The sequence below is a fragment of the Nerophis lumbriciformis genome, linkage group LG21 (assembly GCF_033978685.3).
Source record: "Nerophis lumbriciformis linkage group LG21, RoL_Nlum_v2.1, whole genome shotgun sequence".
Classification (NCBI taxonomy): Eukaryota; Metazoa; Chordata; class Actinopteri; order Syngnathiformes; family Syngnathidae; genus Nerophis; species Nerophis lumbriciformis.
In genome coordinates, this window is record NC_084568.2 from 6,877,013 (window position 1) to 6,895,572 (window position 18,560).

General features: G+C 39.7%; 1 long non-coding RNA gene across 1 annotated transcript in view; it reads left to right on the forward strand.

The window, feature by feature from the left end:
• Positions 1-432: 432 nt before the first annotated feature.
• The window catches only part of LOC133621197 (uncharacterized), a 109,723-nt gene continuing 91,595 nt past the window's right edge, over positions 433-18,560 (forward strand). The window contains exons 1-3 of the long non-coding RNA XR_009817617.1: positions 433-472; positions 4,478-4,519; positions 8,763-8,841. This is a non-coding gene — a long non-coding RNA (uncharacterized lncRNA). The remainder of the gene's footprint in view (positions 473-4,477; positions 4,520-8,762; positions 8,842-18,560) is intronic.

Sequence of the window (18,560 nt, forward strand, 5' to 3'; positions counted from 1 at the left end):
TTGTATTTAGAAATAATAGCACCAACTTTTATTTTTTATTTTTTTTTCTCCAACATTTGTGGCACTGGCGTGGCGCCCCCTGATGGACGGCGCCCTTAGCATTTGCCTATACGGCCTATGCCACGGGCCAGCCCTGGCTCCACCAATGACTGAATAAAAACAAAAAATAAATAAATATAAAACCAATATAAAAACAATATAAAAATAAATATGATTAAAACGATTTTAAATGCATGCAATTACATGCCTTTTTTCTTTTTATTGCCCTTTAAAGAACAATAAAATCCTTAATGCATGCTGTCAAGGGGAGTTTTACACTTTATATGTTCTTTTTTGTCAGTGAAGCTTCTACAGAAGTGCCTGTCAATCATTTGGCTTTGTCAAGTTTGCCACGCCCACTTACAAGGCAGCAGCCAATCACATTAAAGCTCTTGTTAGTTGGCCACCTGAAGCCAGTTAACCACCGGAGTGGGTAAGTTTGCTCACTTTTAAGTTTTATACATCGTCACTTGTTTTAGTAAAGTTTCCAGACATACCTTAAAAAATTGTAATCATCCTTTATTAATTTGTCCGGATTAACAATCATAAATAGTCTGTAAAATGTCAGAGGATCAGTTTGACAGCAGCTAGTTAGCTAGCAAGGTCAGTAGAGTTATTCACTTAACTTGTGGTCTCTGGACACCAAAAACGACTTTTTACTTGTCAAATTGTGTCTTAAAAACAAAAACAAAAAAAAGAAGTGGGGTGAGTTTGGTGCCCGTTTTTGACGGATAATCCACAAGCGGATACAGTATCCCTTCCACAAGGTACATGCTAATTTAGCAGTAGAAGTAATGCTAGCTCATTTAACTCTGCTCTAATTTATTTATTTATTTAATATTTATTTATTCATTTAATAGGGAAATCATAGTACAGGTACTAAGAAAAGACCCTTTTTTTTTTTTTGTTCCCCCTTCCAAAAAAAAAAAAAAAGTACTCTGCTTTTAGGTTGTCATTATAACATACTTGCCAACCTTGAGACCTCCGATTTCGGGAGGTGGGGGGCGGGGGGGCGTGGTTAAGAGGGGAGGAGTATATTTACAGCTAGAATTCACCAAGTCAAGTATTTTTATATGTATATATATATATACAGGTAAAAGCCAGTAAATTAGAATATTTTTAAAAACTTGATTTATTTCAGTAATTGCATTCAAAAGGTGTAACTTGTACATTATATTTATTCATTGCACACAGACTGATGCATTCAAATGTTTATTTCATTTAATTTTGATGATTTGAAGTGGCAACAAATGAAAATCCAAAATTCCGTGTGTCACAAAATTTGAATATTACTTAAGGCTAATACAAAAAAGGGATTTTTTAGAAATGTTGGCCGACTGAAAAGTATGAAAATGAAAAATATGAGCATGTACAATACTCAATACTTGGTTGGAGCTCCTTTTGCCTCAATTACTGCGTTAATGCGGCGTGGCATGGAGTCGATGAGTTTCTGGCACTGCTCAGGTGTTATGAGAGCCCAGGTTGCTCTGATAGTGGCCTTCAACTCTTCTGCGTTTTTGGGTCTGGCATTCTGCATCTTCCTTTTCACAATACCCCACAGATTTTCTATGGGGCTAAGGTCAGGGGAGTTGGCGGGCCAATTTAGAACAGAAATACCATGGTCCGTAAACCAGGCACGGGTAGATTTTGCGCTGTGTGCAGGCGCCAAGTCCTGTTGGAACTTGAAATCTCCATCTCCATAGAGCAGGTCGGCAGCAGGAAGCATGAAGTGCTCTAAAACTTGCTGGTAGACGGCTGCGTTGACCCTGGATCTCAGGAAACAGAGTGGACCGACACCAGCAGATGACATGGCACCCCAAACCATCACCCAACCATGCAAATTTTGCATTTCCTTTGGAAATCGAGGTCCCAGAGTCTGGAGGAAGACAGGAGAGGCACAGGATCCACGTTGCCTGAAGTCTAGTGTAAAGTTTCCACCATCAGTGATGGTGCCATGTCATCTGCTGGTGTCGGTCCACTCTGTTTCCTGAGATCCAGGGTCAACGCAGACGTCTACCAGCAAGTTTTAGAGCACTTCATGCTTCCTGCTGCTGACCTGCTCTATGGAGATGGAGATTTCAAGTTCCAACAGGACTTGGCGCCTGCACACAGCGCAAAATCTACCCGTGCCTGGTTTACGGACCATGGTATTTCTGTTCTAAATTGGCCCGCCAACTCCCCTGACCTTAGCCCCATAGAAAATCTGTGGGGTATTGTGAAAAGGAAGATGCAGAATGCCAGACCCAAAAACGCAGAAGAGTTGAAGGCCACTATCAGAGCAACCTGGGCTCTCATAACACCTGAGCAGTGCCAGAAACTCATCGACTCCATGCCACGCCGCATTAACGCAGTAATTGAGGCAAAAGGAGCTCCAACCAAGTATTGAGTATTGTACATGCTCATATTTTTAATTTTCATACTTTTCAGTTGGCCAACATTTCTAAAAATCCCTTTTTTGTATTAGCCTTAAGTAATATTCTAATTTTGTGACACACGGAATTTTGGATTTTCATTTGTTGCCACTTCAAATCATCAAAATTAAATGAAATAAACATTTGAATGCATCAGTCTGTGTGCAATGAATAAATATAATGTACAAGTTACACCTTTTGAATGCAATTACTGAAATAAATCAAGTTTTTCAAAATATTCTAATTTACTGGCTTTTACCTGTATATTAGTGATGGGTTGATGAGGCGTCATGAAGCGTTTCGACACATTGCAAAACTGTATTGATACTGTGTCGATACGTGTCACTAAATACTGACATCTGCTGGACATTAAAAATCCCTACAGGCAACCTATGGACCGACTCAACTGACACTGATTTTATGACCTAGTATATACAATAATATAAACCAAGTCATTGTATTTCATTTAGGATTATTTCATATCTTCATTTAAATAAAAATATATTTTTATCTTTTTTAGATACAGTCAATAAAAAATGTGAACATGTATCATAACATGGAAATCTAAGAGAATGTGTTGTGAATGAGGATGCTTGTGGACTGGGATTTTTTTAAATTTTTTACACATTTTTATTAAAAAAAAAACAGTTTTTCCAACGTATTCAATTTTAGACGATTTCTTTCATTGATTGATTGAGACTTTTATTAGTAGGTTGCACAGTGAAGTACATATTCCGTACAATTGACCACTAAATGGTAACACCCCAATAAGTTTTTCAACTTGTTTAAGTCGGGGTCCACTTAAATTGATTCATGATACAGAGATATACTAACATCATAATACAGTCATCACACAAATTAATCATCAGAGTATATACATTGAATTATTTACATTATTTACAATCCGGGGTGTGGGATATAGAGAGGGGGGGGGGGGGTTAAGTTTGGTTGTTATCAACACTTCAGTCGTCTCTTCTTAGTTATTATTTCTCCGGCTGTAGAAAAGACCCGTTCACAAGGCACAGAGGAGGCGGGAGTGCGACACAGTTCGCGTATCGGTCACGTGACCAAAACAGCACATGATCGGTCACGTGACTTTCTAAAAGCGGTACGCGCACCGACACAGGGTTTCGCTCTATGAGCTCGACGCATGCGCCGATGCATCGGTGTTGCCGGACCCATCACTAATATATACTGTATATATATATATATATAAGAAATACTTGACTTTCAGTGAATTCTAGCTATTTATATTTATTATATATATAACAGAAATACTTGAATTTCAGTGTTCATTTATTTCCACATATACACACACATAACACTCATCTACTCATTGTTGAGTTAAGGGTTGAATTGTCCATCTTTGTTCTATTCTCTGTCACTATTTTTCTAACCATGCTGAACACCCTCTCTGCTGATGCATTCTGCTTCGTCTCCTTGTTGTGCACTGCACTCTCTAAAAGCCGTAGATGTTATTGTCACATATGCATGTACACTAGATGGCAGCATTGTCCTGTTTAAGAGTGTCACAACATTGCTGTTTACGGCAGAAGAACTGCTTTACGGTAGACGAAAACGTGACTGCTGTTGTTGTGTGTTGTTACCGTGCTGGGAGGACGTTAATGAAACTGCTTAACAAATAAACCCACATAAGAAACCAAGAACATTCTACAGTTATAACGTGATTGGGCAGGCACGCTGTTTATATTGTGGGAAAGCGGACGTGAAAACAGGCTGTCGACACGTCACTCCGGTCCGCCTGAATTTCGGGAGATTTTCGGGAGAAAATTTGTCCGGGGAGGTTTTCGGGAGAGGCGCTGAATTTCGGGAGTTTCCCGGAAAATCCGGGAGGGTTGGCAAGTATGCATTATAATACGTCTTTTACACTGCTCTACTTGTATGTTTTACTGATAATTGAACGGGACAAGCGGTACAAAATGGGTGGATGGTTGTGTTACTATTTTTACCTCTGTTCTTATCGTGCTTGTTGTAATGTTTTGATTGTATTTCTGTCTGTTTCCTAGGGTGGCCGACAGGGGCAAATGAGCTGCAAAGTCCATAACTAGGTATTTGTGTACATTTTTTAAAATGTGTTTTTTTAAATGAAACTGGTTTTATCAGACAGTTTAATAAAGATCATTCCTGTGATAATTATTAAGGAAGTTATGCATTTTTAAACCAGGTGAAAATGCACCAACTCATGGTCAACTTCCTTTATTCTAAGTCAATAAAGCGTAAGATTTTAAGCGTCACCTGTGTTGTTAAATCCGACATTTAAAATATCAACTCTCTTAACTGACTTTAAAAAGGTTGCCAAACAAGGAAAGAGGAAAAAATAGGTTTCATCATGTTAGAACACAGGTGTCAAACTAAAGGCCCTGGGGCCAGATTTGGCCCGCCAAATAATTTAATGCGGCCCGCGAAAGACCTGTAATATGAGTCAATAAAGCATTTTATCATTTCCTAAATGTAATATTTTCATTGTGACAGACAGAAATGCATGTACTGCATGCTATTGAGTATATTTTAAACCTGTATTATCTAATGATGCAACACATATAATACTGTCATTAATTTCAAACTTTAAAATGAAAATAAAATAAATATCAAAGCAAGTTATTCATCAAATTGTACACTATAGAAATGACAATAGATTCTACATAAAAAAAACTGGCAGCTCAGTTGCCAGGATTTTACAGTAAAAAAAAAACTAGTACTGTTTTTCCATTTACAGTAATATGCTGTAAAACCATCGTATATTTTACAGTGAAGTTGTGACGACTCAACTGCCAGTTTTATTTATTAATTTTTTTTACTGAAAAATCGATTTTTTTCAGAATGATTTTTAGAATGATGTTACATTTTTTAAAATAAATTAATTCCAAAAGACTACATGAAATAACTAAAATTATTATTCATTAAAAAAAAGTAATATTTTTTTTAATGCAAAATTTTTAGATTTTTTTTTTCCTGTTTCTGACCCTTGGTGGAAAAAGTTGTAAAAAATATGTAAATGTAGGCCTGGGACAATATGATTAAAACCCCCCCCCAAAAAAACTGATTAGTTAATCGAATGATGAATGAAAATGAACTCTAACTTTCTGTTCGTCGATAAACTGCTGTTTTTCCCTAATCTCTCGCTTTCAAACAGGATGCGAGAGGGTCAGTCTGTGCATCACTCTCAGCACCTGAGCACGTTTATTTAATAGCATAATTAAATCAACAGAGTAAACCCTCTTGTCAGTCATCCACAATCTTGGTCCCTAAATACTAATGAGAAATACGTTTATTAGGTTTTAAAGGGTTACTTGCATTATTTGTGTTATTATGCATTATGATTACTAGTGCTAAAGTATTCAAAATGTTGACAATATCATAATTTGTGGGGATATACAGTACAGGCCAAAAGTTTGGACACACCTTCTCAATGTGTTTTCTTTATTTTCATGACTATTTACATTGTAGATTGTCACAGAAGGCATCAAAACTATGATTGAACACATGTGGAGTTATGTACTTAACAAAAAAAGGTGAAATAACTGTTTTATATTCTAGTTTCTTCAAAAAAAAGCCACCCTTTGCTCTGATTACTGTTTTGCGCACTCTTGGCGTTCTCTCGATGAGCTTCAAGAGTGTTTTCGCTTTACGGGTGTCATAGTTTTGATGCCTTCAGGTACAATCAACAATGTAAATAGTCATGAAAATAAAGAAAACTCAATGAAATGAGAAGGTGTGTCCAAACGTTTGGCCTGTACTGTAGATTTAAAGTAGTTTTAAGTAGAACTTTTCTAAATTCTTGCATTAGGCCAGTATTTTTTTTCATATGATGTATTTAAATCTGTTCTAAAATACTATAAACATCAAAATATATTGAATAAAAATGATATCGTACTTTTATAACATGGGGTGACATATTTGACTGAGCCAGGCAATACATACTATCTTTAGCAGAATTTTGATGAGCACTCTGGAAAGTGTTAAGTTATAATTGAGTGTAGAGGTACTAGCAAGCCATAACAACCTGCCAAGTGTCCTAGTAATGCCTGTCATTCGTCATTAACGAAAAGGTTACAACTGCCTGACATTGTGTTAAACGCTGCTACTTGTGCTGTTGAAACAGTGAATCGTTCGCTGTGTGGTATAAATATTTAATCTTATTGTGAGATCCGCCTGGGGGTAAAATTTATGGTGAGTGACTTATGACAAGCGTCTCAAATTATGATGTCAGCCGGCGACCTTGACGCTTTTGTCATCCGTGTATTAGGGGATCGCGTATAAGTGCACTGAAAAGATATAAACACATAAATTATTGTACGTGTCAACATGTTGAACATATGTTGTGAAGGAATTACAGTTTAAGAAGTGTAGATGGAACCACCTTACCTGCCCTGGATACAAGACGACTTTGAGGGCAAACACCAAATGATTTTTAAAAAGTAGATAGTAGTTTTTGTTCAGGTATTGTGTACTGTTGACTGTTTTGTTTAAATAATTGTTTGTAATATGAGACAATAAGGAATCACTTTAGTTTGTTGATATTATTAAACTGTCAGTAGCAATCACCGTATACAAATTCACCGTATTGATATTGGGATCGGCTTATCACACTCATGTTTGATCGGTATTAGAATTGGCAGCATAATACCCTGATCGGAACATCCATAGTATCTAAACAAAGGTAAGGTAACAATGGAAATGTTTGTTTACTGGGGAGCGAAAGACTGATCTCTTTCGTTCTTCCCTGACCAATCGCAAAAGAGAAGGAGGCTGGGAAATGGGAAGGGGGAAAACAATTGACCAAGAGGGGAAGAATACAGGGTTACCCTGTACACAACTTGAGATTTATGGAGTATATATTATCAAAATAAACATACCATTGTGCCCGAGTGCTTGGTCTGCATTGCCCGTAGTAAGTCAGACCCGTATCCAGGAGGGTTGGACTCCGCCAAGGCTGCCCTCTTGTCACCGATTCTGTTTATAACTTTTATGGACAGAATTTCTAGGCGCAGTCAGGGCGTTGAGGGCATCCGGTTTAGTCGCTGCAGGATTAGGTCTCTGCTTTTTGCAGATGATGTGGTCCTGATGGCTTCATCTAGCCAGGATCTTCAGCTCTCCCTAGATCGGTTCGCACTGGGATGAGAATCAGCACCTTCAAGTCTGAGTCCATGGTTCTTGCCTGGGAAAGGGTGGAGTGCCATCTCCGAGTTGGGCAGGAGATCTTGCCCCAAGTGGAGGAGTTCAAGTACCTCGGAGTCTTGTTCACGAGTGAGGGAAGAGTGGATCGTGAGATCGAGATCAGTGTGGCGTCTTCAATAACGCGGACGCTGTATCGATCCGTTGTGGTAAAGAAGGAGCTGAGCCAGAAGGCAAAGCTCTCAATTTACCGGTCGATCTATGTTCGCATCCTCACCTATGGTCATGAGCTTTGGGTTATGACCGAAAGGACAAGATCATGGGTACAAGCGGCCGAAATGAGTTTCCTCTGCCGGGTGGCGGGGCTCTCCCTTAGAGATAGGGTGAGAAGCTTTGTCATTCGGGGGGAGCTCAAAGTAAAGCCGCTGCTCCTCCACATGGAGAGGAGCCAGATGAGGTGGTCCGGGCATCTGGTCAAGATGCCACCCGAACGCCTACCTCGGAAGGTGTTTAGGGCACGTCCGACCGGTAGGAGGCAACGGGGAAGACTCAGGACACGTTGGGAAGACTGTCTCCCGGGAGGAGCTGGACGAAGTGGCTGGGGAGAGGGAAGTCTGGGCTTCTGTGCTTCTGCTGCTGCCCCCACGACCTGACAGATAAGTGGAATACAATAGATGGATGGATGGATGTGCCCAACTGGGATACAGTATAATTTCAAAAGCCCTGAAATGAGCAGCATAGGTACACTTTCATGTAACTCATAAGGAATGTTGAAATCCAACAAACCATGGCCACTGTTCAGGTAGAATTGTGTGATGGATGGTGCGAGGCCCCTCACAGTGTGACACACCCTGGCGACAGACCGTATGTCAGGATGAAGGTCATGTCCGTATTAAAGGAACTCAACAAAAAATACAGATTGAGGTCACATTCACATTGCAACATGCTTCGCTTTCTCTGTTACAACGTCTTTAATTTGATGACCCATCCTTGGCGCAAAGCTGTAATATAAATAGAGACAACCATAGCGTTCTGTCCCACCAGAGTACAGAGTCTGAATATAACCTGGAATTTCGTCCCTTGGAAATACCTGTTATTGTCGTCTTTTTTTTTTTTTTTTTTACTGTCCTTGGAGTGTTCCTGTGAATATAACCTATTCTTTTCTCTTTTTCCTAGCTGCTATGGCTGGTATCAGTGGCCTTCATGTAAATATCCCCCGGTGACGTGGGCTCAGAACAAAGAACAAGTGTATCAGGTGAGCACGCCCTGCACGAGCCTCGGGTTGGGACATCCCCAGCGGGGCTAATCTATCACCATATGATTTATAGGCTTTACACCAAAGGAGGTGGGGTGTAACTAAGATGGAGGAAAAGCGGGGTGTGCAAGCATAGAGAATGTTGAAAAGTAAAAAAAAAAAAAAAAAGGAAAATTGCAGACAAAATACCCTTTTTTTGTAAAATTACCTTGTCAGCACATAACAGCTCATTTTTAGGCTTTGGGGATTCTCCAAATTTTTGTATCGATCCCAAATCAAGTGAGTATAGGAAAGTATCGATACCTTTTCTTAAATGTTTCAAAAATGAAAGATTTTTTTCTTCAATTTGTGGATTTAAATTTTATTCAGATTAATACACATGACAAATCATTGTTTTCACATCCTCCTGAGAACCGTTGTGCGCTGCTGTGGACGTTTGTGTTTTGCAAAACGGGGCTATTTTGATGTAGCAATGTGAATACTACAACAGCTCACGTTTCGATTCCGATTCTTGGGGTGATTCAAACTGATTATCACAATTTATTATTTGGTATAAAAATTATTTTAGAAAAAGCTTTTCAAAACAGGTTACAGGTTACAAAAGCTCTTCTTGGCCATTTACATGCCATACACTCGCAATCAAATATTGAGCTGTTTGGCCACAATACCCAGCAATATGTTTGGAGGAGAAAAGGTGAGGCCTTTAATCCCAGGAACACCATCTCCACCGTCAAGTATGGTGGTGGTAGCATTATGCTCTGGGCCTGTTTTGCTGCCAACGGAACTGGTGCTTTACAGAGAGTAAATGGGACAATATAAAAGGAGGATTACCTCCAAATTCTTCAGGACAACCTAAAATCATCAGGCCGGAGGTTGGGTCTTGGGCGCAGTTGGGTGTACTTGCAAATGAGACACAGAAGTGTAAGAAAACAAGATAACTGGACAGCACTGCTTGGTATTAAATATTTAGTAAAGCAATTTAGATTTGTTTTTAAACAATTAACGCATTTGAACACACAAAAGTACTGAAAATGGTACAGTTGTGTACCGGTATCGATTCCTATGCATTTGAACTTTCAACGCATTTAATGGGAACACAAATATCCATCCATCCATTTTTCTACTGCTTGTTCCTTTTTAGAGTCGCAGAGGGTGGGGGCTGGAGCATATCCCAGCCACAATTGTGAATATAAACCGTATTGATATAATTTATATTTGGCCAGATCTGCCCACCCCTTCCAATTCCTGACAGTGTTGCTTTGGATGCCAAATGAATGAACATGGCAGTAAAACTCTTCTTACATTGCACATACTGTGTATATAAAACTTATATAAAAAATGTTTAATAGATTGTTCAATTGATTTAATTTTACTACAGCCTCCATTTTATCATCCGCAGGGATAAAATGCACTGACAGAGTTGTAATGACTACCATTATCTCTCTGGTTTATTCACAAAGTGCAGCGTCAGTGATGAGACCCTAATGAAAAAGGTTATTACTTCCAATGGCGTTGTAAAAGGATTTGAACGCCTTTTCTTTAAGTTGGCTCGATATGGCGCACATATTAAAGGCAAATATAAGAGCATGATCGTTTGTGTAATCGACAACCTATTTGAAGCGCTTGTGGAATAGAATACGTTGTACTAAAGGATTACCCCATTGCAAATAATTCAACTATTGTTTTCACTGTGTGCGTGTGTACGCGTGTGTGTGTGTGTGTGTGTGTGTGTGTGTGTGGGGATCGATAGAATTTGACATAATTCAGCAGGCTGGTCAATGAGTTGATTACTTTTTGGGAGCAAGAGATTGAAAATTGATAGAATGTGGGTGAGATTACAAAACTTGTCCATTAGGGGTTTTCGTTATTGGACAGCACATGTGCAACTTTTGTAACTCCAGTTATTTAAATGTTAAAAAACTGATTTTTGGATAGTGGTATGAGAAAGTTGTACATCATTGAAGGAATATTCTATCACAAGTTAGTATCGGTGGTGCATTTTGTCCTTGGACCTGCCTCTTAATCCAACCACTCTCATGTCGCCATTGTATCCGATTAGCTTTGAAGCCTGGTTACTGGTTTACTTTCATACATTATGTTTTCAGTTATAGGTTCATTCAATTCATGCACTGTTTTAAAGCATACTTGCCAACCCTCCCGGATTTTCCGGGAGACTCCCGAAATTCAGCGCCTCTCCCGAAAACCTCCCGGGACAAATTTTCTCCCGAAAATCTCCCGAAATTCATGCGGACCTGAGTGACGTGTCGACAGCCTGTTTTCACGTCCGTAAAGCAGTTCGTCTGCCGTAAACCGCAATGTTGTGACACTCTTAAACAGGACAATAGTGCCATCTACTGTACATGCATATGTGACAATAACATCTCGGGCTTTTAGAGAGTGCAGTGCACAACTGCGCACACAACAAGGAGACGAAGCAGAATGCATCATCAGAGAGGGTGTTCAGCATGGTTAGAAAAATAGTGACAGAGAATAGAAAAAGGATGGACAATTCAACCCTTAACTCAACAATGAGTAGATGAGTGTTGTGTGTGTATATGTGCAAATAAATGAACACTGAAATTCAAGTATTTCTTTTATATATATATATATATTTATATATATATATATATATATATATATATATATATGAAATACTTGACTTGGTGAATTCTAGCTGTAAATATACTCCACCCCCACCATCTCCCGAAATCGGAGGTCTCAAGGTTGGCAAGTATGTTTTAAAGCCAATTTAAAATAACTATACTGATTGGTTGTCAGTCAAGAAAGTAACCATAACATAATAAATGAGATGAAACAAACAATTTTCTGTGTCAGTGTACCTTTTGGAAAAATGTTCGGCTACAATATAAACGTAAATAATACGGGTGTGGTTTAAAAAAAACAACAAAAAATAAAAAATACAGTTGTACCGTATTTTTTCGGAGTATAAGTCGCACCGGAGTATAAGTCGCACCTGCCGAAAATGCATAATAAATAAGGAAAAAAACATATATAAATTGCACTGGAGCCCGGCCAAACTATGAAAAAAACCTGCAATTTATAGTCCGAAAAATACGGTAAATCAATTGTGCTAAGTATGGGCTTTTGAATAGAGACTGCTGCAAAACAAACTATTGTTCTTTAAAGAAGTAATTTTTTTTTTTAATACAACTTGGTGGGAAAAAGTTGTAAAAAATATTACATGTAGGTGTGGGACAATATGATTGGGAAAAAATACAAAAACAGATTAATTAATCGAATGATAAATGAAAATGAACTCAAACTTTCTGTGCGTCGATAAATTGCTGTTTTTCCCTAATCTCTCTCTTTCAAACGGGATGCAAGAGGGTCAGTCTGTGCATCGATCTCAGCACCTGAGCGTGTTTATTTAATAGCAGAATTAAATCAGAGTAAACCCTCTTGTCAGTCATCCACAATCTTTGTCTCTAAATACTAATGAGAAATACGTTTATTGTGTTTTAAAGGGTTACTTGCATGATTTGTGTTATTACCGTATTTTCTGGACCATAGGGTGCACTGGATTATAAGGCGTACTGCCGATGAGCGGGTCTCGTCAGGTCTATTTTCATACAAAAGTCGCACCGGATTATAGGGCGCATTAAAGGGGTCATATTACTAGGTTTTTTCTAAATGTAAAACACTATCTTGTGGTCTACATAACATGTGATGGTGGTTCTTTGGTCAAAATGTTGCATAGATGATGTTTTACAGATCATCTTCAAGCCGCTTTCTGACAGTCTCTTCAGGATGCGCCATTTTGTGGGCGGTCTTATTTACGTGGCTCACCTTCGACAGCGTCTTCTCCCCGTCATCTTTGTTGTAGCGGTGTAGCGTGCAAGGACGGGAGTGGAAGAAGTGTCAAAAGATGGCGCTAACTGTTTTAATGACATTCACACTTTACTTCAATCGATAAAGGAGCAGCATCTCCTCATCCGTGGCTCACTAGTGCAACAACACCGGAAATGTGTCCCGTGAAAAGCCGTTCGACCGGAACTCTCTAATAACTAAAGTTCCGTGGATGAATTTTGTAAACCCACTACACTGGTAGTTTTTAGCGCTACCATAGCTAGATATAAGTTAAGACTTTACACTACTTTATATTAGAAATGGCAACAGCAGAGGATGAATGTCCCATAACAAGAAGATAGTGAAAAAGAAGAAGCTTATCGACTACGGTATTGGCGGATGTGCGCAAATTTTCAGGACTTTTGCAGATCTCAAATACACATCAGAAGGTAAGAAAAGTTGGTTTTGCATAATATTGTGAACCAAAAAGCCAGATATGTCTGCTAATTGGTGCCATTTTGCGTTCCTTATACACACCATAGTAATACTCTTATCTCTGACTACGGTAGCCGTAATGGGCCGACAATCCATCAAGTGGTGCGGCTTTAAAGTCATACTAAAACATTTTCACAGATTTTTGAGTGCCGTGTGTAATGTTCTTAATTTTCAATGGAACATTTAAAGTTTCGGTGTTTACTGGCGTCATATTGCAGTCTACACGTATCTCTTATGTGTGACTGCCATCTACTGGTCACACTTGTCATTACACAATGTACCAAATAAAATAGCTTCGAGGTCGGTAAGCACAACCAGAATTATTCCGTACATTAGGCGCACCGGGTTATGAGGCGCACTGTCGATTTTTGAGGAATGAAAGAGTTTTAAGTGCGCCTTATAGTCTGAAAAATACGGTACTTGCGTTATTTGTTATTATACATTATGATAACTAGTGCTAAAGTAATCAAAATGTTGACAATAATATCGCTTGTCTGCAATGATTTGTGGGGATAGATATATCGTTTAGCAAAATGTGTCTAAATACATGCTTATATTCTGAACAAATTATATATTTAACTATTAATTCACCCATGCTGCTGATATTCTCCATTCTGATCACCCAAGCAAAGAACATGGGAATGTAGAGTGATTAATACGAGGCTATCAGTCCTTGTCAGAGCCCGCAGTCCGGGTTGCTTCCACTCTAGCAAAGCTCTGAATTCGGAGTGGTTAAGTTTAATGTTCGGCCTGAGAAGGCAGTCACCTTTGACCTCCCCCTAGTTCACCGTCTGTCACTCAAGCTGAAGCTCACCTGGGGCCGCATAACCTGACTGAAAGTTCCTCGAAAACTCAAGAGTTAAAGTGCTTGCAAACTTTAGCCGCTATAAGCAGTCTGTTCCATCGTAGGGGTGGTTTAGTGTGGGGATTGGAAGCTCACATGATATTCTGGAGCGCTTGTAAATGTCAAGAGAGTCGGTTGCTCAGTTTAACGAGAGTGTACTTTTCCAGCGGTTGAGTTGCCATTTACAAAGACTACAAGGGTGCAATAACCACTTTGACGGACTTCTTTACACAAGATGCAACAATATTCTATATAGATACACTATATTGCCAAAAGTATGTGGCCACCCATCCAAATGATCAGAATCAGGTGTCCTAATCACTTGGCCCGGCCACAGGTGTATAAAATCAAGCACTTAGGCATGGAGACTGTTTCTACAAACATTTGTGAAAGAATGGGCCGCTCTCAGTGATTTCCAGCGTGGAAATGTCATAGGATGTCACCTGTGCAAACAAATCCAGTCGTGAAATTTCTTCACTCCTAAATATTCTAAAGTCAACGGTCTGCTTTATTATAAGAAAAGTGAAGAATTTAGGAACAACAGCAACTCAGCCACAAAGTGGTAGGCCACGTAAACTGACAGAGAGGGGTCAGCCGATGCTGAAGCGCATAGTGCAAAGAGGTTGCAATTTTCGGCACAGTCAGTTGCTACAGAGCTCCAAACTTCATGTGACCTTCCAATTAGCCCACGTGCAGTAGACAGAGAGCTTCATGGAATGGGTTTCCATGGCCAATCAGCTCCATCTAAGCCGGACATCACCAAGTCCAATGCAAAGCGTGGGATGCGGTGGTGTAAAGCACGTCGCCACTGGACTCTAGAGCAGTGGAGACACCTTCTCTGGAGTGATGAATGAGAGGCAAGTCCAAAAGGCGCTGGGCAGGCTCGCATGTCCGTGAGCAAGCAGGGAGTCAGTGCGTCAGAGGTCTGTGTCCAAGCGGGGGTCGAGCATGGAGGGAGGCAGTCCAATTCCAGGGGGGAGTCCAGGGAAGCGAGGCGCACTGCTCGATCTAAGGAAGCAGAAGGAATGTGGGATCAATGTATGATCCTGTACCAAAGACTTTCTGCACAGTCAGTTGCGACAGAGCTCCAAACTTCGCGTGACCTTCCAATTAGCCCACGTACAGTACGCAGAGAACTTCATGGAATGGGTTTCCATGGCCGTGCAGCTGCTTCTAAGCCATACATGCAAAGCATGTGATGCAGTGGTGTAAAGCACGTCACTGGACTCTAGAGCAGTGGAGATGTGTTCTCTGGAGTGACGAATCACGCGTTTCCATCTGGCAATCTGATGGAGGAGTCTGGGTTTGGAGGTTGCCAGGAGAATGGTACATTTCGGACTGCATTGTGCCAAGTGTGGAATTTGGTGGTGGAGGAATTATGGTGTGGGGTTGTTTTTCAGGAGTTGAGCTTGGCCCCTTAGTTCCAGTGAAAGGAACTTCGAATGTTCCAGGATACCAAAACATTTTGGACAATTCCATGTTCCCAACCTTGTGGGAACAGTTTGGAGCGTGCCCCTTCCTCTTCCAACATGACAGTGCACAAAGCAAGGTCCATAAAGACATGGATGATGTGGATGAACTTGACTGGCCTGCACAGAGTCCTGACCTGAACCCGATAGAACACCTTTGGGATGTTTTACAACGGAGACTGAGAGCCAGGCCTTCTCCACCATCAGTGTGTGACCTCACCAATGCGCTTTTGGAAGAATGGTGGAACATTCCTATAAACACAACCTTGTGGACAGCCTTCCCAGAAGAGTTGACGCTGTAATAGCTGCAAAAGGTGGACCCACATCATATTGAACCCTATGGGTTAGGAATGGTATGGCACTTCTAGCTCATATGTGAGTCAAGGCAGGTGGCCAAATACTTTTGGCAATATAGTGTATATCTCAGTAAATGGCAGACATGATCCCCTTTGAGTTTGCATGGATAAATCCACCTAATACAGCATTTTAACAGCCAAAAGAGGAACAAGGGCGCAGATCTCATTACAAACTAATCATCCACTACAAATATTGATTTTCTTTGTTTTCCTGGATGAATAAATCCACACCTGGGCTTTTGTCGCTTATTAATAATGTTTAAATGCGATCAATGTCACCCATGCCAGGAGATTAAAGATGGTAATCTTTGCGGGGATATATTAAATCAGTTGAGCTAATTCATCACTTCTGTGATGTCTTGATCGCTCAGTTTAGTGACACGTCTCATGTAAAATAAATTACAAGCAATAGATTTAAGAAAACAACAATTAAACATTTTCCTGGTCTAGGACCACCAAACTTTGGGAGAGATGGCGTGGAGATCTCCTACTTACATATGTATATATCCTGTATAAAAGTGTGACTGTTTTAATTTGAACTGGTCCTAATGGTATCTTCTTATTGTGCAATACTAAGATATTCAAACAATACAGTACAATTCCACTAATAGCTACCCTGCAACTGGCGCTCTGATCGCTAGCTGGCAATTAGAGCACTAATCACTAGATATCTTAAATGCTAACATGAGTATAGAAAATAATTTAAACCAAGGTACAGTGAGTAGGGGGACCACGCCATTGCCGTTTTTAAACTACTCTTAAGTGTATTAGATGAATTGTAATGTGTATTAATGTGAAAAAAATTGCAATAAGGCATAAAGACATTTTTTAAATTGAGTCTAATCAACCAAAAATTTCATGACTCCCCTGCCGTACCTCTGTGGACCCCCTGGAGGTAATAGACCCCCTGTTGATGAATGGATAATGGGTAAATTAAACCTTTTATACACTGTGACAAGTTTCGTTCAACAAAGCATATTTGTATTCGGCCGGTGGCACGTAAAGGAGTTCGTATAACGAGGAGTTCGTAAATAGGGCTTCCACTGCAAAAAGTGCAGGGGACATGTCCCCCTTACCCTCTTTCCCAAATTACATCCCTTGCCTTAAAGTGGTAGGGTTGTAAAATGTGCTGTTGTTGGCATACAACTTGCTTTAAAACAACTTTGTGAGTTCATTAATGTAACAAAACCAGAACCAAAACAAACTACAAATTGTGGAAAAATTATTACCCTATTTTCCGGACTATAATCCGCATATAAAATCCTTTTTTTCCCCCTCAAAACTCGACAGTGCGCCTTATAACCCGGTGCGCCTAATGTACGGAATAATTCTGGTTTTGCTTACCGACCTCAAAGCTATTTTCTTTGGTAAATGGTGAAATGATAAGTGTGACCAGTAGATGGCAGTCAAACATAAGACATGTGTAGACTGCAATATGATTCAAGTAAACGCCAACATTTTATGTTCTATTTGAAAATATAGAACATTACACACGGCGCTCAAAATTCTATCAGAATGTTTTAGTACGACTTTGGTAAGCTATGAAGTCGCACCGCTTGATGGATTGTACTGTGCTTCAATTTACGAGTATTATTATGGTGTGTGTATAAGGTAATCTGGCGTTTTGTTTCGCAATATAATGCAAAAGCAACTTTTCTTACCTTCTGGTACCTGCTGACCTGTATTTGGGATCTGCATAAGACCTGAAAAATTGCGCGCGTCCGCCTTTGTAGTCCGTGACGACACCGTAGTCGATAAGCTTCTTCTTTATCTCTATCTTCCTGTTATAGGACATTCATCCTCCGCTGTTGCCATTTCTAATATAAAGTAGTGAAAAGGTCTTACTTATATCTGTCAGTAAACTCACCATGAAAGCGCTAAAACATACCTGTGTAGTGAGTTTCCATTATTCACCCAAGGAACTTTAGTTATTAGAGAGTTATTAGAGAGAAAGGCATGACGGTGGATGTATTTTTTTAATGCATTCTAAATATTAAATAAACAACTAAATAAATAAATAAATAAAAGTCTGCTTACAGGGGCGCCAATGGCAGCCCCAGTATTCCGGCAATAAAATCAGATAACCTTTCAAAAAGTGCCAACAATACTCCATTTACATTTTGTGACTTGAATATAAACCAAGTATTAGTGATATTGGTATTACAAGCACTAACGCAGACAAACTATTTATAGCGGCACCGTGATCACTTTCTGTGTGCCGATGTTTACATCGACTGATCAGTTGCTTCCTCGTTTCCCTGCTCTCTAAGTGTATTGTAGATCAATAAATCATGCCTCTCATCTGAAAAGTAGATGACTGAAGATATAACCCGACAAGTTTGGACACATTGATAGCTATTTAGGATCCGGAACTGGCGAGAACGACATGAAAAGCACTTTCTTGGCGAGTATTATGAGACATTTTTCATCTTCAAACGGGAATATATCAACATCCAAGCTGTCTGCATCCTAATGACAAGCATACCTTATACAGTAAGTGATGTTTTATTATGTTTGTTGGCTCTCATAAAGTCTGCAGTGAGCAGAAATCGGTGTTAAAGAAAAAAAAAAGCAAACGTGATTGGCCAAAAAGCTCATTTTTTTTCATCTGACATCACATGGACAAAGATAAAACCTTCTGGAGGAAAGTTCAGTGGTCAGATGAAACACAAATTGAGCTGTTTGACCACAATACTCAGCAATATGTTTGGAGGAGAAAACGTGAGGCCTTTAATCCCAGGAACACCA